This window comes from Lissotriton vulgaris, chromosome 3_1, assembly GCF_964263255.1.
Source record: "Lissotriton vulgaris chromosome 3_1, aLisVul1.2, whole genome shotgun sequence".
NCBI classification, from domain to species: domain Eukaryota; kingdom Metazoa; phylum Chordata; class Amphibia; order Caudata; family Salamandridae; genus Lissotriton; species Lissotriton vulgaris.
In genome coordinates, this window is record NC_141689.1 from 2,015,976,127 (window position 1) to 2,015,999,644 (window position 23,518).

The 23,518-nt window shown below is 44.5% G+C and overlaps 1 protein-coding gene across 2 annotated transcripts in view; it reads right to left on the reverse strand.

The window, feature by feature from the left end:
• The window catches only part of ACSL1 (acyl-CoA synthetase long chain family member 1), a 408,120-nt gene extending 404,792 nt beyond the window's left edge, over positions 1-3,328 (reverse strand). The window contains exon 1 of one of the 2 annotated variants that reach the window (XM_086962488.1): positions 3,170-3,328. The gene's annotated coding sequence lies outside the window, so the exon portion shown is untranslated. The remainder of the gene's footprint in view (positions 1-3,169) is intronic. The other variant, XM_086962494.1, reaches the window with a different exon arrangement.
• Between the last annotated feature and the right edge of the window lie 20,190 nt (positions 3,329-23,518).

A 23,518-nucleotide genomic window follows, 5' to 3' on the forward strand; every position in this document is an offset into this window, starting at 1 on the left:
AGAGTGAAAATTTGACATATGATAAAATCAGAATGTGCATTTTCTGGCACCTAGTTTCTACTCTAGCCAGGGATCCATGCAGAGCCCAAACAATGCAGGATTTTCATGACCTGGTGTAAACAAGGTAACAATCTGCTTAATATGTGCCACAAGACCTTCTGCCCAGTGGCTTCAAGAAACCTTACAGCAATTAGGACGAGATTCGAAAGAGGAGCAAGAGCATGCCTGTGTACTTTAAAGTAGCAAGGATAACATGCATCAAATTGGGGCATTTTCCACATCTGCGCTCTGCCAGTAATAAAGAAACATTCTAATCTTCTTCAGATGCCAAGTACATTGCTGCTGAATGGCTATTAAACCCCACGTATCAAACCCCAAAGATAAGAAAGCTAATTTACAGCTGACACAAGACACAAAGACTTCGCTGTGAAAAAATGCAACTTACTCTTGCAGTGCTCTGGAATTCACGAGTACGCCATGAGGGTCACATGAGTGAGTCACTACGAAATCGTGATGAATCGGGCCTCATAGGTTCTATTTAGACGTTCTAACTACGTACTTCCATTTGACTATAAATAGGTCTGTGTGAATAAGCTTGCAGCTCACACATGTGTCTGCATCTCTATGGCTATTACTAGGTAATGTTCAACTACACTATTACTAGGTAACGTTCAACTACAGGAACGTCTGACTGAACCGGTGAGAAAAGCGGGGTAGATTTTGTAAAGTGGGCATGCCTGTACCATACAGGTGTCCTGCGCTTGCAAGGACTGAGAAAACGAATAGTGTGGGGGGGGGGGGGGGGGGGACATACTTCCCAGTGGTTAAAGGATAGTAAAAACATGCTTTGAGACAGAATACATGTGCATCTCTATTAATATAACGTGAAGTTACTCTGCACAGAGTTTACACTGGTTACACATACAGTACAAAAGAACTCGAATGCTTAGCTACAGTAACTAAAAAGCTAAAAACAGATACAACAGGATACATTAGCAAGAGTAACAAATTGACGCTTTGACCCAAGGGAACGTAGTAACCTAGACCCCATAACCACAAGCTAAAATATACCAGCGGTGGGAGGGTAAGGTCAGGCAGTGCAGCACACGGGGTAGAAGGGCATGCATGATTGGCAATTGTTAAATACATAATCTAGTTAACACAAGCACTCGAGAAAGTATCTCTAGCTATGCATTATTAAAGTGGGTCATACCCCTTGAGGAGAACAATGAACGTCTAACTACAGATTATGATTTTAATGCTGCTGGCTGCTTTACCAGCTGGACGAGTAGTTACTATGGAACAGAGATTGCCAGTATGCCGAGACTATATTTATTGAACCAGCAATGCAACTATAAGATTAGGAACACTAACTGTTAGCAATAAATCTTTCTTAAGTGTGTAGGGAACGAAAAAAGGGGTTAAACGCCAAGACCAGAAAGGAATAAAAAAGGTAACGTTTTTAAACTGTTGAGAATAGCGGCGCTACAGCAGCATGACGCAAAAATGCATTCCAGATATGCAGTTGGAATTTTAATTGGTGAAATGTAAATAAATGACAATAAACACACAGCGATCACAAAACTTGAGATCCGGCAACCTACAGCTGCCCGTCATACTTGTCGGGCAGAAGTGTAGTTTGATTTCAAACTGCTTCCTCAGAAGGGATGCGGTGTTTACAAAACGTTGTACATAAGATGTATCGTCACATCTTAGGCACAAACAAGGATAACGATTTGCTATGTGTGCAACTTGTTTAACACAAATGGAGGAAAATCGGTTTTATAAGTTACATATTCAATATTGTGCATGCATACACATTACTTAACGGCGGGCATTTACACAGAGAGAACAGATGCTGCAGATACAGATCACCCACGAAGGCATGATTGTAGCAAACATAGGGGTTTTATTTGCCCAGATGATAACATACAAAGCGAGGATCGTGAACATGCACGTTTACTATTGGCCGAGTCGATGGGAACTGCCAAATTGGAGGTGGGATGTGGAGGGCTCCAGGGCTGGGATGCTTACATGTGAACTCCCGCCTCTAAAGATAACGTGTGCAAGAAACCGAGGAAGGTTTCTGCGTTTCAGGCATCCATTGGTCAGATGAGGGAGGCTGTGTGAACTGGACACGCCAGACAAGCCCACCCGCCTACAGGAATCAACTAATATCATCAGCCTGTCACTGAAGAATGGAACCGCAGCTCCAAACGAGGCAGGACTGGAAATGAAATTACTAGCACACTGCAGCAGTGCTTGTGCGCAGTTAGTAATACAGACATGACACATAGGCGTCGGGCACCTACTAGGGATGATCACACACCCACCCCCAGCAGTATACACAAGGTCTACTTTACAGCCAAGGTGTGTACACTGTAGCGATACCCACACATTACGAGCACTGCTGTCAAAGTAGAGCGCGCGCAAACACAAATTACTAGTACTACAGCCAGAGCACATGCTGCTAGTCCAGTATCTTCAGTTACACTACAGCCGGGGCCAGCACAGCACCCACGGTTATAAAGTAGCAGTAATGCATCCGTGGTACCTCCACGGCAGGCGGGGCGCACACCCCCGCTGCTAGCACCGCAGCCAGCTAACGAATACACGCGGCTCCCATAACCAGAGTAAGTGCACACATACACTCTAGTAATACTGCAGCTATGGTGGGGTGGTGGGGTGGGGTGGTGGTGGGGTGGGGGGCACAAAAGGGGTTCTGGGGTGCGCATAGTACTACAGAAAGCACCGCACACAGTAAAACACCCAGATTTTGCACACACGCACTCTTAGAATAGTAACCACAGCAAACCCACTCATTGCAGCCACAGCCGACTCCTCCCCCACTACTGTCAGTCTACTAGCACAGCAACCTTCCTACTGACTGCCAAAGCTGTGACTAGCACTAAATACAGGGTGAAGGCAACGCAACAAGCAGCTGTAGGCCATTACGCACAATACACTATGCAGCGCTCGGCGGTCATTTCTCAAGCTCTCGCATTCGCCTGCAGCGCCGCATTGTCCATTCCAAAACACGGGACCCTGCACGCCCGCTGCTCCCTGGCAATCCGGGGCGCTGGGGAATAAGAAACCCTGCTCGCCCCTGTGGGCTCCGGAACATAACCCCCTGAACAGCTCCTGCAGCTCGCTCTAACACCCCACTCACCTCCCGGGTCTGAAGCGTTGGCGGCGTGACGCGCTAGCAACCCAGACACATATAAATAAGAAGAGGATAAGGCAGCTCGCAGAGCTGCGGCGTGCCTTGCGTACTGCGTGGGCCGCGCAGGCGCAAACGCTGCCCCGCCGGCTACGCCGCACGCCCTTTACCGTGCTGCCCCACTGACCCCTGCCCCTGACCCAAATAAGGATACAACATTCTGGTCCACCGTTAGTGAGAAACTCCGGATTGCAGCTCCCTAAATTTGGGTTTTGTAGTTGCGTATCGTTTTTATAGGATCCTCTTCAAGCAAATTCTGTTTCTTACGTGAAAAATGAACCTGTTAGTGTTTCGGACTCAAAATGTACGTATATTTGACTTTTAGATAACTAACTAGGAAGCGTTTTTGGGCAATACATTGCCTGTCACGAAGGTCCTTGACAAGAAACGCTGATATGTTGTCAGAACAACTAGTGACCCCGTCATATAAAGCCAGTGGTTGAACTGGGCGGGATCTAAGAGGAACGACGTTCACAGTCTTTTTTAATTTACCGAGTACAGTTCCCATCATGATTTTTTCTTCTTATTTACATTTTTTAAATTGTTTTTATCTATGCCAGTTAAGAGGTGGATGTTTAACAGTGACAGTTTGCAGGTGGCTGTTTAATTTATTTATTTATTTATGTATTTATTTATGCGTTTTTATATAGCGTGGACTTTACCCGAAGGTGTCAGAGCGCTTCACAATAGGAACAGAACTGATACATGAGAACATTACAAGTAAACAAATTACAAAAGCAAACGTTACATTACATGAGGCAAAAGTGACAATCGTGAGCAAACAAAATACAAGAGGTAGCAAACGGTGCATTACAGGAGGAAAAAGTGACATGTGTGCAGGTTACAAAAGCGTACAAAGTACAAGTAGAGGTCTAATACTGCAATAAATGAAGGACACTCAAACACAAGAACAAACTTTACATAGGCAATGCTAGCACTTGTGCAAGTATCAAAAGCAAACAAAATCTAAGAGGTAGCAAACAGTGTGTTACAGAGAAAAGTGACGTGTGCAGGTTACAAAAAAATACCAAACACAGGTAAAAGGGTAATACTGCAAAAAATGTCAGACTCTCAAACCACAAGAACACACTGGGATGGCACTTCCATAGTCATGGAGAATAGAACTTTTCTATACTAAAAGGTCTTCCTTCAGATAATAGAGAGGGCATGAATTAACTTTGGAGGTGTCTTTGAAGAAGGAGAACTTTGAGGTCAGTTTTGAAGGCCTGGGAGGAGGTGGTGGTCCGGAGCTGAGTCGGAAGTGAGTTCCAGTTTCTCACTGCGTTGCCTGAAAAGGATTGGGCCATCAATATTTCCTTCTTGAAAGTGGGAGGTTCAAGCAGTAGATTTTCTGCATTTCGTGAAGGTCTAGAGCCTCTAGAGAGTTTCAGTTTATTCGCCAGGTAGCGAGGAGAGGAGAAGTGCAAGGCTTTGTGGGTGATGCAGGCAGTCTTGTAGATAGATCTTGCCTCGATGGGAAGCCATCGGAGAGTGGATAACATGGGTGTGATGTGGTCGCTTCTTTTGGCACCATAAATGAAACGAGCTGCTGCATGGAGAGCAGACTTAAGGGGGGACAGGTGGGATTTGGGGAGGCCAGTAAGAAGAGAATTGCAGTAGTCCAGTCTGGAGAGGACCAGCGATTGGACCAGGGTTTTAAGGTCATGCTCCGGGAAGAAGAGACAAATCCCCCAAAGAAGGCACAGTTGGTATCGAGCAGACTTTACAGTTGAATTAATGTGGGAGAGTAGATTGAGTTGTGTGTCGAGTATGACACCAAGGGATTTTGCGCTGTCGACAATGATGGGTTTATTGTTCAGTAGATTCATCTGGTCCATCCATGATTTACCCAGGGGAGGAGAAAGTGAGGAGGAGAGGAGGGGAATTCAGTTTTGGATGGATTCAGAATCAGTTGATGTGTTGACATCCAGTTTTGAATGGAGTCCAGAGTAGAGCTTATGACGGAGAGATCGCGAGTGGAGGCAACCTTGAGGTAGATTTGAGTGTCGTCTGCGTAGAGATGATAGTGGACCCCTGATTTACTTAGGAGATTTCCTAGTGGTTCCAAATAGAGATTGAACAATGTGGGTGCAAGTATAGAGCCTTGAGGAACACCTTGACCCACGGCCAAAGGAGAGGAAAGACTGTCCACTATTTTGATCATTTGGGATCTATCAGAGAGGAAGGAAGCAAACCATTTGAGCACAGTGCCCTCCAAGCCCATTCTCTGTTGAAGAGTGTTGAGGAGGGTGTTGTGAGTGACAGTGTCAAAGGCTGCAGAAAGGTCAAGGAGAATTAGAAGACAAGACCCCCCTCCCCCCCGAATCGTGTATCCGCAGTACGTCATCAATCACTTGCAGCAGGGCTGTTTCAGTGCTGCAGTTTTGGATGAAGCCAGACTGAAAATTGTCAAGAAGATCATTGTCCTTGATATGACAAGAGAGTTGTTTCGCAAAACACATCTTTCTGTGATCTTCGCAAGAAAGGGTAGGTTAGTGATGGGGCGGAAGTTGTTGAGGTCATTCGCATCAGCAGTGGGTTTTTAAGCAGAGGGGTGACCTGCCCAGTTTTGAAGGGAACAGGAAGGGAGCCTTGACAGAGGGAGAGGTTGACCAGAGTGGTCCAATAGGGAAGATAATGGGTATAGAAGTCAATGGCAATGGCACTAGGGATGAGGTCAAGAGAATGGTTGGAGGGCTTTGTTTCGAGGATGCACAAGAGGAGGACATCGTCAGAGATGGGGTCGAAGTTCTGCCAAATGGCTAGTGCTTTGCTCTCCTCTGGAGCCGGTGAGCAATATTCAAATACAGATCAGATGAGCAGTCACATCTAATAAAACAACTCTCTGGCCAGCAAATACAGATTGGCTTCTGCAAGCAAGAGTTGTGCGACCTAGGCCATAGCCCAGTGGCGACTTTCTCAGGTAACGCTGTGGGGTGGTGAGGCAGGGCTGGTTGGGTGGGGGGGCAAGGGGGGTAGTGGAGTGTGACATACGACGAGAAAATGAGGCGTAAATAAATAAATAAACAAAAGCACTTACCTTACTCTCGCAGCATCGCTGAGTTGCCGAAGCAGCCACTTCGCCATCCATCTATCCACTGTGACCTCCATCCATTCATCCATCTAGCCATCATAAACTCATTCACTCTGCCATCCACCTATCCATTTGTCCACTCAGCCATCCATCCCTTTACTCTGCCATTTTTCACCTGTCCATCCACCTATCCATTCATCCATTTACTCTGCGATCCTATACCCTGTCCATACACCTATCCATCCATCCACTCTCTCATCCATCTATTCTTTTACTATGCTATCCATCCTAACCTCATCGACTCTGCCATACACCCATCCATTCATTTCTCCATCCACTCTGCCATCCATTCACTTGTCTTTTTATCCACTCATCCATCCATCCCTTTACTCTGAAATCCTTTCCCCTGTCCATCCACCTAACCATTCACTCGCTCATCCATCTATCCATTTACTCTGCCATCCTTTCATCTATATATTCATTCATCCTTTCTCTCACTCATCCACCTGCCGCTTATGTATCCACCCACTTATTCACCCACTCATCCATACATCATTTCACTCTTCCTATTGTTCACTATTCCTTCCATCTTCCCTCTTCTGTTTGCCCATCTTTCATTCTTCCTTGTTCCTGCCTACTTTTATATTGATGCTCTATTCTTTTATAGCGGGCTTTATCGAGTTGCAGACAGAAGAGGCCCATATCGAACCCCACCCCCATGAAGCTGCTAAAGTAGGGGGTTCACGACGCCACTGCAGGGTGGACAATAACAGTTCAGAAATAGTTGTTTATTTAACAAAATGTAGAAGAAGTGATGACCAAACTAGCGGTGGGGAAGACTCCCAGGAAAGATGGCCTCCCGATGGAGTTTTATAAAACTTTCGCTAGCTGCTTAGCACCAAAACTGGACAAGCTGTATGAAGCAGCACTCAAATTCGAACTCCTCTCTTCCATCTTTTTCGAGGCCTCTTTGGTCTCCCTACTAAAGCATACAAACAAACCCACAGATCCAGCATCCTATCACCTCATAGCCACATTATATACAGGCTATTCAATTCTGAGCAAGCTCTTGGCCAATCGTATTCAACAGGTTCTTCCTTACATGATACATGTCGATCAAAATGGGTTCATCCCAGGCAGAAATACCCCTCTGAATATTCTATGGCTCTACCGAATCATGGAAACTGCACAGGAACGCTGGCCTCCAGCATACACCTTAATGTTACATTTAGAAAAGGCATTCGATTCCCTAGCCTGCGATTATCTATTTAGTGTCCTGGCCGATTTTGCTTTGGAAATCGCACAATCAAAGAGGCCAATCTACTCTATTTGTACGCTTTCTTGAAAGTCCAGTCTAGAGGACTGGTTTCCACCACACTACTAGTTGGCAGGGGTACCGAACATGGGTGCAACCTTTCATTCCTGCAATGTATGTTAGCGATAGAAATTCTAGTGGCCCACTCATGCCACCACAGGATGGAATGGGGAATTCTCTTACTGGAATGGACACACAGGCTCACTTTATGCAGATGTTCTGCTGTTCTCCCTTAGAAATTTGCAAGAAGTTTACTCTAGCATTGCTCATCTTCTCATCACCATTGGAGCGCTATCAGGCCTATGGGTGAGTTAGAGCAAGTCTTATCTCTTCCCCTTGACTCCAAACATTGATCCAGGGGAGGAACCTGTGAGATAGAAGGATTCCTCCTTCTGATATTTGTGAATCCTAACATTTCATGCAGAACAGGGTCTCGTAAATGACAAACTTATGGCCGTTATTAGTTGCAGGCCATATTGCAGTCTGAAAGACAGTGTGTTCACACGACTTTTAAACAACCTTGGCAACCTCTAATTTGTACTTCTCTGAAAGTTCCTTCGAAACCTCAACAAATTATTAGATGAACTTATCTGGCATAACAGCCACCATCAAGGTGCCCTCCCTAATGTGCAATTTTACCCAAAACAGGAAGGCCTTGGCGAAAGAATTTTGAATATTATAACTTGGAAACCCAATTTTAGTGACTGACCCATTGGATATCAGCACATTCTCTTGATGAAACAAGTTCCCTCAATCTCCTCTGCGAAGCAGCCACTTTGCCATACATCTATCCACTGTGACATCCATCCAACTGTCCATCATTAACTAATTCACTCTACCATTCACCTATCTATTTGTCCACTCTGAGAAGGATGGATGGATTCAAGGGAGTATCCAGAAAATTAGAATACTCCCACTTTGAACTAATCCTCCAATGGCACAAGGAAACAAAGCAAATGAGCTCAGACCTCCCTAGAAAAGCCCCCCTATCTCTTCCATCCAACAATCTAGCTATTCATCCTTTGAACCTTCTATTCCCCCACTGATATCAACTACTTCACCTTTACATTCTGTCATCCATTCATTATTTCATCCGTCAATTAACCTTTCCCTATTCCTTCCATCCACCCACTCTGCCATCCATCATCCATCCATCCATCCACTCTCCACCCACTCTGACATACATCCTTTCATGTAACCAATCTCCCATTCATTCCTTTATTACATATGAGCATATCAAGAAGAGATAAATATGTACTGTAATTCTAGGATCCTTTATGTATTAGAACATTGGAATGTTGGGAGTTCCATTGAAAACAACAGAGTGCTCCAGGCTTCTAATGGCCAGTGGAAGCCCGGATCTCCAACATTCCATTGTGTGTTCACAGCTGTTGCTGTGAACAAGAACCTCACATAGCCCAAGGGGATTTCAACCCCCTCATGGTCTTCAAGGCCTTTGTTTTACAAATTAGAACATTCTGCCCTCTAGTTTAGTGTAGTTCCTATATTACCAATAGGCTCTGTGCATTGGAATAATATATCCTATAGATTAGACGTAGGACTGAGGTGGACTAGGTCTCTATCGAATATATTAAACTTAATAGTGAATGCCAGCTAGCTCAGAGGTCACTAGAAACTTTCTCGAATTCACAAGAAAGGATTAGTTTCTGACAACCGCATAAACATGACAACTTTGTTTCCCAAGAATAAGAAATATATCTCTAGAGTTGCGGAAACAATAGATAAGTATTTCACTCAGTCACTTGTGCATGCTTTGTTTCTGCAGAGGTGCCGAGAAATAGAGAGACAGGCGTTTTCAATAAAAGGTTTTATTGAACAGTATTCTTTCTCATGCAAGTAAAGTGAACTGCTACAATCGTAATGCAGATTGCAAAGTATAATGCGTACAGCGAGAATAATATTATAAAATAATACTGTAAGAGCATTGTATGGTTTCTAAACCATATATAAATACAAACATAAATAACAAGGGCTAAAAGTACTCAACTGGTGCTTCTAAAATATGCCTACCCTAATGTACCTAACCTAAGCCTAGTACGCGGGAAGAAGTAAATATGGTGTAGCATAGGTTTAGTTTTTCTTTGCCAAGAATCTATCCAAGGTTTCTCTAGGTTCTAATCAGCTCCATACCTTTAGTTTAGAATGAAGGAGGTCTGGTATCTCAGTCTTGGGACTTGATTTCCCAACACTCCGCAAGGGGAGCTTGGAAACCCTGGAGCTGGATTCTCGCAGAGAGAAATGCAGGCTCTCGATCATTGCATCAGCTGGAGGGTCGACTTCCTTCGGCACTTGCTGTAGCGAGCTGCGTCGGGCAAGTAGATAGTCGAACTGCTCCGAACCACCGTGTCTTGCTAGAGCAAGTGAAGGCATATTTATACCTTTCAGTTGTCTAATTTGACGTAAAGTCGGGCATAATAACGTCAGGAAAGAACCCCAAGGGAATAGTAGTTCTTTGTAAAGTACATGAGTTCTTGGACAAATCAATATTCAAGCAAGCAAGAATTCTTCTTCTCTAGGAATAGTTCTACTTTAAGCAGATTACTTTGTGCTAAAAAAAAATCAGTTTTGGAAAAAAGTCAAATCATAGAAAAATAAGTTAGAAGTTTGTTTTGTGAAAAGTGAAGGTCGAATTCAGAGAACACTGTGTGCTTACTTCAAAAGTCAGTGTCATTGTATGGAGAAAACATCAAATCCTCTAAGCTGGTAAAGAATTCGTCTACCACTGTAGGTGAAAGTTGGACAACCTCGTTAATCAGAGCAATTGCACATAGATGAGAAGCATCGCTGTGAGCCGCATTAGCAATGTTCAAAGTGGATGGTACCTGTGTGCCTGTTGCTCCACATATCTCACCGTCTGCATTTTGCGTCTGTGAGATCTGAACAAATGCTGTCATCAGGATTGGTAGCCGCTGGGGACAACACAGTGCATGAGCCATTACTGGTTCAAGCAAAGTATCAACTTCCGTTGGCAGGACTGATGGGGGTGTCAGACAGATGTCTAGCACGCATTCTTCTCCACATAACAGGCGTAGTAGAACAGGTAAGATGCAATCTTGCCAGATTGGTCGGAATGATAGAAACCACGTGGTATCCAGATCTCTTAAACGAGCCAAGCCCAGAATCTGTATCATGTGCTCACGACACTCCATTGCCAGGAGGGTGTTTTCCAAGGTGATCTGGCTGTCGACTTGGCTTGCCATACCGGAGCAGAATGAATAAAAATAGTATTCCTGCTACGAGCCCCAAAACAAGAGGCAGGCCGCCAAATACAGAGTGCACGAAGTTTGGAAATATGCCTAGGACTGCTTCAAAGGGTGCTAACAGTCCCGAAAAAATCACCTTAAATACATGTACAATACCACTGGTATCAGACATGTTTAAGATACGACCTAACATTTCTGAGAAATGTATAGGGCAGTTTGTCGATAAAAGGGCATGTATCTCTGCAGAAGTCCTTGCAACCTGCAGATCATACGTCTCTTTGGCCGAGGTCAGTGGCACAGTTTGTTGTAAAAGAATGGCTTTCAGTCTGCTTAAAGTATCAATTCAGATAGAAGAGATGTTCAGTGAAGGCCATAATGGCAACTCACCGTCTGACTTAGGAAACAATACTTGCATACAGCAAGTGACCCTGGCTGACATAGTAACAAGATAGGGGGTTCCTGGCAACATGCCACAACAGCTGTGATCATTAAACATAATGTAACTTCCATTAGAAAGCTGCCTAACAATTGGATCTATTACTGCAGCTGGATAACTTTGCAGGTGGCAGGATAAGTTGTTCGAGGAACCATCGCAGCCCCCATGTAAGTTAATACCCTGACATAAGAGTGAACCGCTTAGTGTGTTTTCACAATTTGTACCACTAAGAAACACTTCTTTTCCCCCACTCCAACATTTGTGTGTATAAGGTAAATTCCAAGATGTCTTGATGTATTCTTTACCCAACCTTTCATATACACCAGCTGGTATATGTTTTAAACAATACTGAAAATGGAAAATCGTCACAGGCTGAGTGATTGTACCATGTATTATCCATTCTGTCGCTGGCACCTCAGAAACAGTTAATGGTAATCTTTTCAGTTTTTCAATGCTCAGCACCGTATAGTCTGCCCCTCTCTGTGCCAAAGTGATTTGTTTATCTGTAAGGTTAAACTCAGAAAACAATGACGTGGTGTTGATTAGACGCCATGGCACATATCCAGAACGAAGGTTTTGCAATGTCCAGCCCAAAAGCATTATTGAGCATAATTGTGACGGACCATGCTGTAACACGACCAAGTCCTGGTCCATTATGTCAATGGCAGATGATACTATGCTGTCCAAAGAATATATTCTGGATGACAGAGTCGTTAACCCATTGTCAACTACAGAGAGAGATTTCTCTAAATTAATACAATCAATTTCTCGTATCCGTTCTGCAGTCTCTGCTTGCATTGTTTTCCATGCTTCATTATACATGGCATAAATACCGGCGTATATAAAACGTTTATGACGCAGTTTCGCAGGTCCTCGTAAGAAGTCCCTTAAATCAACGCCATCTTTAAGTAAAGATAAGTGTTGTTTTACTTCCTGCAGTGTAGATTTTTGTAGCCACTCAAGGCAAAGTTTACCCACACTGTATGATGTTACTATTCCTGGATGTTGTCTCTGGACATATCTTGGATCTGGCCTAGTGAATGCGAACCCTTGTGTTTTTTTCAGGAATCTATCTTGACAGTTGTTCGTGTCTGTGGGCCAGATTAAACTTTTTTTCCAATCAGGATCTGTTCTGTTGCTAAGTGAAATCGTTTTTACGTCAACCACCCCCTCTGAAGTATTACTTCTTTCTGGTGTAGGTACTGACGGTTTATTTAAATCTTTTATCGTAGCTTATCCAAGACAAGTTGTCTGTTGAACAGTGTCATTCAAAAACATTATTTGTTCTGGGATAATGCAGGCTCTAAATAAAGCTTCTAAGTCCTGCACCTGCCAGTCTTTTGTGCCCCAGACAGTTTTTGTCTCAATGGTGTCTTTCCAAAAGTCAAAACCTAATGTAGACAACTGAGCATAAAAGGCAGCGGAATACATTTGCTTTTGTATTTGTCAACATACTTTTCATTCCTGTCCTATTAACATTTTTAAAGGAAAATGATTCTGGTTTGGAAAAGTATGGAAATTTGTCATACAATGTTTTAGAGCTACCTTTTGGTGGCGTTGGACAATGTTCCCATTGATTATAAGTAAAAACATTTCTAGGGTTTGCAGATCTATGTAAGAAATGATGACCATAGTGATTATAACAGTACATTTGTTCATAGTCTGAAGAACCTTCTAAGTATTCATGATTTGTAAATTTTGCAGACATTTCTAAGTCTGACCCCATATTATTAACAGTCTCAAAGTCCCAATCATCAGAAAATGTGCTGGGTGAAATAAAATCCCTTAAGGAAACCTTGAATTGCTGTGGAATCTTCAACAGCTCTGCCGGACCAAGAATGTCATATTCAGTTCTGTCCCAAGCTATACCACCTGGTATAGGAATGGCTGTGATGTTTACTGCTGACATGTCTCTTTGTTCACGATGGGATGATTTGTGTGGTTTGAAGAGTAAGTTGATGTTCTTTCTTACTGTGTCCTTTGTACTATATTTTCCATTGATCAGCATTCGCAAGGTCAATACCAGAGTCAATCAAAGTAGAAGAAAAAGTACACCTAAGATAATCCATACTTCAACCCATGGTGAAACCAGATATATTTTTTCCAGTTGTTGCAGGAAATCTGTTATTTGTTATTTGAAAGTTTTTTCAGCTGGCGGCGTGTCAGGTTCACTTGGATCCTTGGAAAACATATCAAAGTTAATGAAGTAGCCAGAGGCAGTTCTGTCAATTGTAGGGATTGCTTCAGGATTCGATGAAATCGCTGGAACCACTTGATCACTTGTCATATTAGTATACTCGGATGCTATATCATTGTAGACAGGTGTTTCTTGATGAACTGTTATTTGGGTCACAAGAGGCACAAGTTCCATGGCTTTGTTGCATAGTCCTTTATTCTGTACTGTAGAGTCTTCGAATGTTATCAGTCTCTCAGTTTGAGCCTCTTGGATTATAGCCCGATTCGGGCGTCTGCTACATCTTTGGAGTCCACTCGGCCTACTACTTATGATCGGCCACATTTTGTGGTTTTTTACCAGGTCGATCGATATGAACCTGTTCTCCTTTCTTCCAGCAAGGGGAGGCAGTTTGGAAATATGCCTAGGACTGCTTCAAAGGGTGCTAACAGTCCCGAAAAAATCCAATTGATTTGTTTGAAATCCGGTTTGATTCATTCGTAGGGAGGTTTAACCCTTTCTTCGTAATTTAGAATGTAAGTTCTTCCGAAATTTAGGAAACCTAGAATTGAGGAGGTTGGAGCAGTGCACATTTCTCAAAAAAGTTTGCCGCCAGGCTTTTGCCTTCACTTGAAAATTAATATCCTTGGAAAGGACGTTGAGAGGGGCAATTCTTGATTTCTTGAAATTGAATTTATACCCTTCAGAGGCGAAGCCAGTATTATGGTGTTCACCCTGTTCAAGTGCCTGTCCAAGTCATCGTCTGTTAGATAGATGTCATCAACATATGATAATGCTTCATCATCATACGTCTGTAGTAACTCTATTACTCTGGCTGAAAATAACCCTGGACTATTCTTGCATCCCTGGGGTAGACGACAACAATGATGCTGTGTCCCCATGATTGAGAAAGCGGTCAAATACCTGCTTTCTGGTGCAATATTTTGACAGAAGAAACCGTTAGAAATATCTAATGTTGTCTTATATTTTTTACGCACAATGTTATTCATTAGTGCTGCACTGTGTGCATTTTGTACTGCAAATGTTTTGCTACAGGAGTTTAAATGTCTGTAACCCAAAACTAGACAATATGGATTGTCTGGGACAAGGCTTATCTGCATTACGCTGCGCTCAGGCTCATAGCGCTGTAGCGAGTACTACTGTGAAGGCGTTCGCACATTTTTATTCATCATTCCCGTTTTGCGTATTTTGGTTTTTAAATTGCTTTCTTAGCCCCTGTTTTTAAATCGCACCATAGCGCTTACCTGCACTCTAATTGTTATCGCCACAGCTGTTTTGGTGGGTCAGTAGCTGTTCTTCCCGTTTGTTGGCCATTTTGGGTGGTAGCTGGGGACGTTTGCGGCCATCTTATTTAGCGCTCTGGTGCTCAGTTGGGCACACGAGCTCCCTACTTAAGATGAGATCTTTTGACAGGTCTGCCTTGGACAAGGCTTATCTGCATTACGCTGCGCTCAAGCTCATAGTGCTGTAGCGAGTACTACTGTGAAGGCGTTCGCGCATTTTTAATCATCATTCCCGTTTTGCGTATTTTGGTTTTTAAATTGCTTTCTTAGCCCCTGTTTTTAAATCGCACCATAGCGCTTACCTGCACTCTAATTGTTATCGCCACCGCTGTTTTGGCGTGTCAGTAGCTGTTCTTCCCGTTTGTTGGCCATTTTGGGGGTAGCTGGGGACGTTTGCGGCCATCTTGTTTAGCGCTCTAGTGCTCAGTTGGGCACACAAGCTCCCTACTTAAGACAAGATCTTTTGACAGGTCGGCCTTGGACAAGGCTTATCTGCATTACGCTGCGCTCAGGCTCGATGCGCTGTAGCGAGTACTACTGTGAAGGCATTCGTGCATTTTTAATCATCATTCCCGTTTTGCGTATTTTGGTTTTTAAATTGCTTTCTTAGCCCCTGTTTTTAAATCGCACCATAGCGCTTACCTGCACTCTAATTGTTATCGCCACCGCTGTTTTGGTGGGTCAGTAGCTGTTCTTCCAGTTTGTTGGCCATTTTGGGGGTAGCTGGGGACGTTTGCGGCCATCTTGTTTAGCGCTCTAGTGCTCAGTTGGGCACACAAGCTCCCTACTTAAGACGAGATCTTTTGACATGTCGGCCTTGGACAAGGCTTATCTGCATTACGCTGCGCTCAGGCTCATAGCGCTGTAGCGAGTACTACTGTGAAGGCGTTCGTGCATTTTTAATCATCATTCCCGTTTTGCGTATTTTGGTTTTTAAATTGCTTTCTTAGCCCCTGTTTTTAAATCGCACCATAGCGCTTACCTGCACTCTAATTGTTATCGCCACCGCTGTTTTGGCGGGTCAGTAGCTGTTCTTCCCGTTTGTTGGCCATTTTGGGGGTAGCTGGAGACGTTTGCGGCCATCTTGTTTAGCGCTGTGGTGCTCAGTTGGGCACACAAGCTCCCTACTTAAGACGAAATCTTTTGACAGGTCGGCCTTGGACAAGGCTTATCTGCATTATGCTGCGCTCAGGCTCGAGGCGCTGTAGCGAGTACTACTGTGAAGGCATTCGCGCATTTTTAATCATCATTCCCATTTTGCGTATTTTGGTTTTTAAATTGCTTTCTTAGCCCCTGTTTTTAAATCGCACCATAGCGCTTACCTGCACTCTAATTGTTATCGCCACCGCTGTTTTGGTGGACCACTAGCTGTTCTTCCAGTTTGTTGGCCATTTTGGGGGTAGCTGGGGACGTTTGCGGCCATCTTGTTTAGCGCTCTAGTGCTCAGTTGGGAACACAAGCTCCCTACTTAAGACGAGATCTTTTGACATGTCGGCCTTGGACAAGGCTTATCTGCATTACGCTGCGCTCAGGCTCATAGCGCTGTAGCGAGTACTACTGTGAAGGCGTTCGTGCATTTTTAATCATCATTCCCGTTTTGCGTATTTTGGTTTTTAAATTGCTTTCTTAGCCCCTGTTTTTAAATCGCACCATAGCGCTTACCTGCACTCTAATTGTTATCGCCACCGCTGTTTTGGCGGGTCAGTAGCTGTTCTTCCTGTTTGTTGGCCATTTTGGGGGTAGCTGGAGACGTTTGCAGCCATCTTGTTTAGCGCTGTGGTGCTCAGTTGGGCACACGAGCTCCCTACTTAAGACAAGATCTTTTGACAGGTCGGCCTTGGACAAGGCTTATCTGCATTACGCTGCGCTCAGGCTCATAGCGCTGCAGCGAGTACTACTGTGAAGGCGTTCGCATTTTTAATCATCATTCCCGTTTTGCGTATTTTGGTTTTTAAATTGCTTTCTTAGCCCCTGTTTTTAAATCGCACCATAGCGCTTACCTGCACTCTAATTGTTATCGCCACCGCTGTTTTGGCGTGTCAGTAGCTGTTCTTCCCGTTTGTTGGCCATTTTGGAGATAGCTGGCGACGTTTGCGGCCATCTTGTTTAGCGCTCTAGTGCTCAGTTGGGCACACGAGCTCCCTACTTAAGACAAGATCTTTTGACAGGTCGGCCTTGGACAAGGCTTATCTGCATTACGCTGCGCTCAGGCTCATAGCGCTGTAGCGAGTACTACTGTGAAGGCGTTCGCGCATTTTTAATCATCATTCCCGTTTTGCGTATTTTGGTTTTTAAATTGCTCTCTTTGCCCCTGTTTTTAAATCGCACCATAGCGCTTACCTGCACTCTAATTGTTATCGCCACCGCTATTTTGGCGGGTCAGTAGCTGTTCTTGCAGTTTGTTGACCATTTTGGGGGTAGCTGGGGACGTTTGCGGCCATCTTGTTTAGCGCTCTAGTGCTCAGTTGGGCACACAAGCTCGCTACTTAAGACGAGATCTTTTGACAGGTCGGCCTTGGACAAGTCTTATCTGCATTACTCTGCGCTCAGGCTCATAGCGCTGTAGCGAGTACTACTGTGAAGGCGTTCGCGCATTTTTAACCCCTTCAATGCTGATGACGAACCCCAGCCGTCATGCACTACGGTGCTCGTGTGCTGATGACTGCTGGGGTTCGTCACGGCCCGCCCCTGTTCGTGCTGTTTACAGCACACCAGGGGAATCGCGGCCGCATGGAAAGGGTTAATCATCATTCCTGTTTTGCGTATTTTGGTTTTTAAATTGCTTTCGTAGCCCCTGTTTTTAAATCGCACCATAGCGCTTACTGGCACTCTAATTGTTATCGCCACCGCTGTTTTGGCGGGTCAGTAGCTTTTCTTCCCGTTTGTTGGCTATTTTGGGGGTAGCTGGGGACGTTTGCGGCCATCTTGTTTAGCGCTCTAGTGCTCAGTTGGGCACAAGAGCTCCCTACTTAAATCCGCCATGGAGACGTGCAGCGGTGACGTGCAGCGGGCGCGCCGTAATAGCGCCGGAGTCGAGCCAGAGTCCTGCCCGTCTTCGCCCGTCAGCGCTAAGGAGGCGCTGAGCGCTAGGGTGGACTCTGTCTCTTCTTTGCTTAGTGGAGGTATGTATTCAAGGAAGGAACTGTTGAGTATCCGGCATATGCTTCCACACTGTGCTGTTGATTCTATAGATCCTCTCTCCGGCCCTTTCCAGTGTGTGTGTAAGAACTTCTCACTTATTAAGCCAGCCCCCACCGTAGTTTTGATTGATTCTATTGATTCTCCCCCGATTGTAGCTCCCCACACCATCTCCTCTACCCCTAAAGATCTTGTCATCTGGAACCTTAATGTTAGGTCTCTGCCCAAGCACCATTCTGAGATTCATGACCTGATCACGGAGGAGACTCCGGATATCTTCTTCATGCCCGAAACATGGCTACAGGATGATGCCACAGCTGTTGTAAATCTTGCTCTGCCTCCAGAATATTCTACTTATACTCGCAATCGTAACTCTAGAGGGGGGGGGGATCGCCGTGATTGTTAAGTCCTGGTATCCGTGTATCTGGAAGGTACAAAATGTGGATGGCTGTGAAAGTGCGTATTTCCGCATAACGGTAAGCCACCACTTTACTTTGTCCGGACTTTTGATCTATCGACCCCCAGGCAATGATACTGCCTTTAGAAGGTCTCTCCCCGAAATAGTGGGCTCGCTTGCAACGGGCTCTGCGAATTTCTGTGTTATTGGAGACCTCAATCTCCACTTTGATCTCTGCCAGAATTCAACTATAAGTAGCACTCTTGCAGACCTAGAGGCACTGCAGCTTAGTCAGTTGGTTATTCACCCCATGCATGTGGGTGGACACATATTAGATCCTATCTTTACGAACCTGACTAGGGTAAAGGTGTTGCAGCCAAGCCCAGTGGCATGGTTCGACCACTTCCTTGTGAAACTGTACATTACGATCAAGGATCTGCCTTTTAAACCTCTACACAGAGTTGTTTTAAAGCGCCCCTGGAAAAAACTTAAGTTAGAAGCCTTCCATCGTTTGCTTGAGGAAAACCCTCCGGGTTAGATCACTGATGTTGATTCGGGGTATGATCTCCTCTGTGATTGGATCACTGGGGCCCTTGATTCTTTGATTCCTGCTACCTGGAGTAGAGTTTGTTCTTTGGAGCCTAGTCCATGGTACGATGGTACTCTTTTGCTTTTAAAGAAAGCCGGTAAACAAGCAGAAAGGAACTGGCGCAAGTTGTATGAGGCAGGGAAAAAAACATAGTATCTCTCTAAGGTTAAAAGTTACCATAGAGCTATATGTAGGGCCCGTGCAGCCTACTACTCTCAAGCGTTTAAGAGTTTAAGAGCAGCCCAAATCCTGTGAAGTTGATCTTTAAGGTTCTTAAAGATCTGACTGCCAAAAGAGCTCCTGCAGCAGAAATCTGCTCGGTGTCTCACTGTGAAGACCTAGCTGCTTTCTTCCTAGAGAAGGTTCAGGCGATTTATCGCTCTTTTACCATTACTCCTTCTCCTTGTGAGACGCCGAGGCTTTGTGTCAACATTTCCGGGGCTCTCTCCTCCCTCCCTGCTATGTCAGTGGAGGTGTTTGATAGGTTAGTCACTAAGGTAAAATCGGGATCTCCTGCTGATCCCCTCAGACCGGCGCAATTCAGAGAATTATCGACTCTCTGTCTTCCTCTAATGCGTCATTTAATCAACCTGTCTCTGTCCTCAGGTTCAGTCCCGATTAAATGAAAGCAGGCGGTGGTCACCCCTATTCTCAAGAAGCCTACACAGGATCCCCTCAAGCTGGAAAACTATCGCCCGATCTCACTCCTTCCTTGGGCTGCGAAAGTAGCCGAGGCTCATGTTAATGTTCTCCTCTCTGAGCATCTCCAAAGGGCTAACATTCTAGACCCTTCACAAAATGGTTTTCGTGCCAGCCACAGCACTGAGACTGCCCTTCTCTCAATGACGGAACACTTGCGGGCCATGCTCGATTCCGGTCATACAGCGGCACTGGTGTTACTTGACCTCAGTGCCGCGTTCGACACGGTCTCGCATTCGATACTGCTGCAACGTCTAAGAGAAGCTGGTGTCTCTGGCATGGCACTAAAATGGTTCCAGTCTTTCTTGATAGATCGCTCATTCCGGGTCGCCACTCCGCTTTTTGAGTCCAAATTCTATCCGTTAGCACTGGGTGTGCCTCAGGGGTCGACATTAAGTCCCACACTATTCAATCTTTATGTACACCCGCTGGCTGCGGTCGCCAAGCAGTGGGATATGACCATTGTCTCCTACGTGACGATACGCAGCTGGCGGTTGTTCTGAGTGGGAAGTCCGACCTCGATGCCCCCAGGTTCAGAGCGGGTCTCTTGGCGGTGGCCGGCTAGATGACAGCCAACTGTCTTCAGCTGAATGATAAGAAGACTGAGATACTGGTTGTTGGTAAGCATAGCAACATTTGGAGGGAGGAGTGGTGGCCTCCAGAGTTAGGTGTTACGCCTACTCCGGTATCGGAGGTAAAAAACTTAGGGGTTTGGTTAGACTCTGCCCTTAGTTTCTGTGCCCATACAAAAAAAGTTGCAGCTACTTGCTTCGGGATCCTTCGAGGACTGAGACCCATTTTTAAGTTCTTTGACGCCCCTACTAGGCAGTTGATCATCCAGGCCACTACTCTGTCTCGGCTCGATTACGCCAGTTCGCTCCTGTTAGGAGCGAACCAGGCGGAAATCGCCCGGATGCAGCGCGTTCAGAATGCTGCGGCTAGAGCTCTGGTGCGGCTACCGAGGTTTTGCTCTGTGAGTGCAACTATTCGGTCTCTTCACTGGCTACCTATGGCGCAAAGGATTGACTTTAAAACTCTCTGTCTTTCCTTTAAGATCCTCAAGTTATCTTGTCCTCAGATTCTTGAGAATGTTCTCATTCCCTATGTTCCTTCTCGCTCCCTGAGATCTGCCTGTCAAAATCTGATGGTAGTGCCTCGGTTCAAGCTGTGTAGAGCTGGAGGTCGGTCCTTCCGGGTTATGGCTGCTAAACTCTGGAACTCTCTTCCGTCCCACATCCGGGCACTTGACGACCTGCTCACATTTAGGAGGACCATTAAAACTTAATTGTTCCCTAATGTTTTTTAGTCTCTCTCCCTTTCTTGCTTTGGCCCTGCAGTTTGTGTGGTGTTATGTGTTCATTTACCTGTTCAAAAGCGCCGGGATGCCCCTTTGCTGGGGCAGCTGTGCTTTATAAAAATGTGGTTAACATAACATAACATACAGGAAATAAAGGATTGTTCATTGACGAGGTGCATGTTTCAATCACCCTTTGGTATTCAAGTTGATCTAGGATCTCCCTGACCTGTTTTTTAGCTCCTTGCTTAACTGGGTACTGCCTTTGTGCAGTTGGTTGAGTTTTTAACTGGATTTTATGTTGAGGAGAATCCTCATCCCATCCTACATGATTTTTATATAATGCAGGTGCCTGGGCGACTGCCCATTTTCTGGCATATGTGTATTTTTTATGAATTGGAATATGGTTGGAGAAGGCTGGCATAATGATGTCTTCGCCATGTGGGCACTCCCTGAGAAATTCAGGTGGCCAGTCTTGTTCAGCTAGAAGAATGTATTAACACATAGAGAGCTTCTCCCAAAAGAGTGCTCTTATTTTTCTAGTAATGTCCCCCTCCATCCGGAGTGTTACTTCATATAACTTGTGCGGGACACTAACCCTGGTATCAGCAGTTTCAACTTGGATGTACTCATTCAAGTCCACTGTCTCCAGATAATCCTTCAAGATCCTGCGAGCTACGGTTACTTCTGCTGCGCTGTCTAACATTGTCTGAGCCCACTCCCCGTTCTTGAGTTGTGTCCTCAAGATCCTTGGCATGTCTGATTTTTAGACCTGCTGCCTTCTTTTGGGTGAATTGTGTTTTCTTATGTTTTGGAACGTTTGATTGTCTTTGGACTTCACGCGTTCTTCCTTTTGTTCTGATCGTCCTCTTTTTTCGTTTTCTGTGATGAAGTCTGAAATGTACGAAAGGAACGTGTATCAGTATCTTGATATCTATCTGATTTTCTCAAATTATCCCTATTCCTGAGGTTATACCTCCTTTCAGAGGGCTCCTTTTCAGGAAACCTACCTCGGGATTGAGAACGCTTCTCTTTAGAAGTTTGTTAAGTGTTCTGCGACTTCTTTTTAGGAGCAGTGAGAGTGTTTTTAATAAAAACCTTTTCAGGACTTTCAGTCAGATGGGATTTTACTGGTTTACCACCCAAACTGTCTCTACCTAGTTCTTCATAGGATTTTTCAATATTCTGGCTAGTTCTTGAGGTTGCTCGGTTACATCAAGTTCTCTTAACTTTTGACGGATCGCCACAGATGATGCTTCACCTTTAATATTAGCTAATATTATTGTTGAGACCTGTTTGAAATCTTTCAGTAATTTCATACCGAGATTTAAAGCAGGCTCTGCCCCGTATTAATTTTGAAACTGTTTCCGGACGTCTGGTATTACCGCCATAGATGGAACACCATGTGTTTTTGTGTAGATTGCAGCAAAGACTGTACCCCAAGTGTCGCAGTCGTCCAGGTATGGTGCGATACCCATTGGTAAACAGATTGTTAAAATCCTGTGTTTCTTATGAGGGGTATTATCAGGAAATACTGCCTCGATTTGAGTAATTTTTTGAGCTATCCAGAATGGAATTTGGGGCATATGTATGTAATGTACATTTTGCGATTCTCAAATAGCGATTTTTAAGGAATCGCTATTTGAGAATTGCAAAATGGAATGTATGTAATAAATCACAATTTTTTTGAGAATGTCTAAAATTCCTTAATTGAGATTAGCAAATTGCGAATCGCAATTAAGGAATGAGTGTCCCATTCATTCCTATGGGCCAAGAGGCCCATAGGAATGAATGGGGAAACATTCTCAAATTGCGATTTTCTATGAGAAAATCGCAATTTGAGAATCGCAATTCCAAGGGTGCCAGGGTGTCCAAAGGACACCTGTTGCACCCCTGGAATGTGCATGTAAGTACATGTGGCGCACATACATGCCCTAAAGTTAGTGGAACATCAATATCCTCGAAAGGAACGTATTCCGTCGGATGTTCCTCTACTTTGTAGAAGTGTAACACATGTGTTACTGAATTTGCTGCAAGGAAGATAATCCATGAATAGAATACCTCTGTCTGCCGATATTCGTGTGCCTCTATCACAAAAATTACCCTACCACCTCTTGATGATAGGCCATTTGTTATAAGTTTTATAGTGATGGCATTCCTTAAAATTTCTGGGATGATTATAGCATCCAAGTCATCTTGTTGGAAACCTGTAACGTCTAAGCCGGGTAGGGCTGCAGCTCCACTGGTTGTGTTGTTGTCGTTTTCTGTCATTGTTTAATGAAAGTTGCAGAGCAAGTTTCAAGGAAACAAAGATAAGGTGCACAATATTTTGGAACACTGTATCCTTCAACGTTGAATAAACCAAAAACTAATACATAGGATTTTCGCCCTACTCAGTTATGGCGGATATTTTATCCTTTTACCCACTCCAGACGTCTATTGGAGTTTTTTTTATGGGAAAAAGGGGTCTCTGAGAAAAGCACGACTGAGTTACTTTAGGTTTAAAGCATTTTATTAAGGCATAACATAAGAAAAAGGGACAAGGAGGGTATAGGGTTTGCGAAGTACAAGAGAACACAAGGCATAAGTAGTCAAAGCGTAGTGATAGACAACGGCAGTAGCACATAAAGTTCCTTTGATGAGAGTCCTGGCGTGTCATCCATTGTCGATAAAGCTGGAAAGCAAAAGAAAAGGC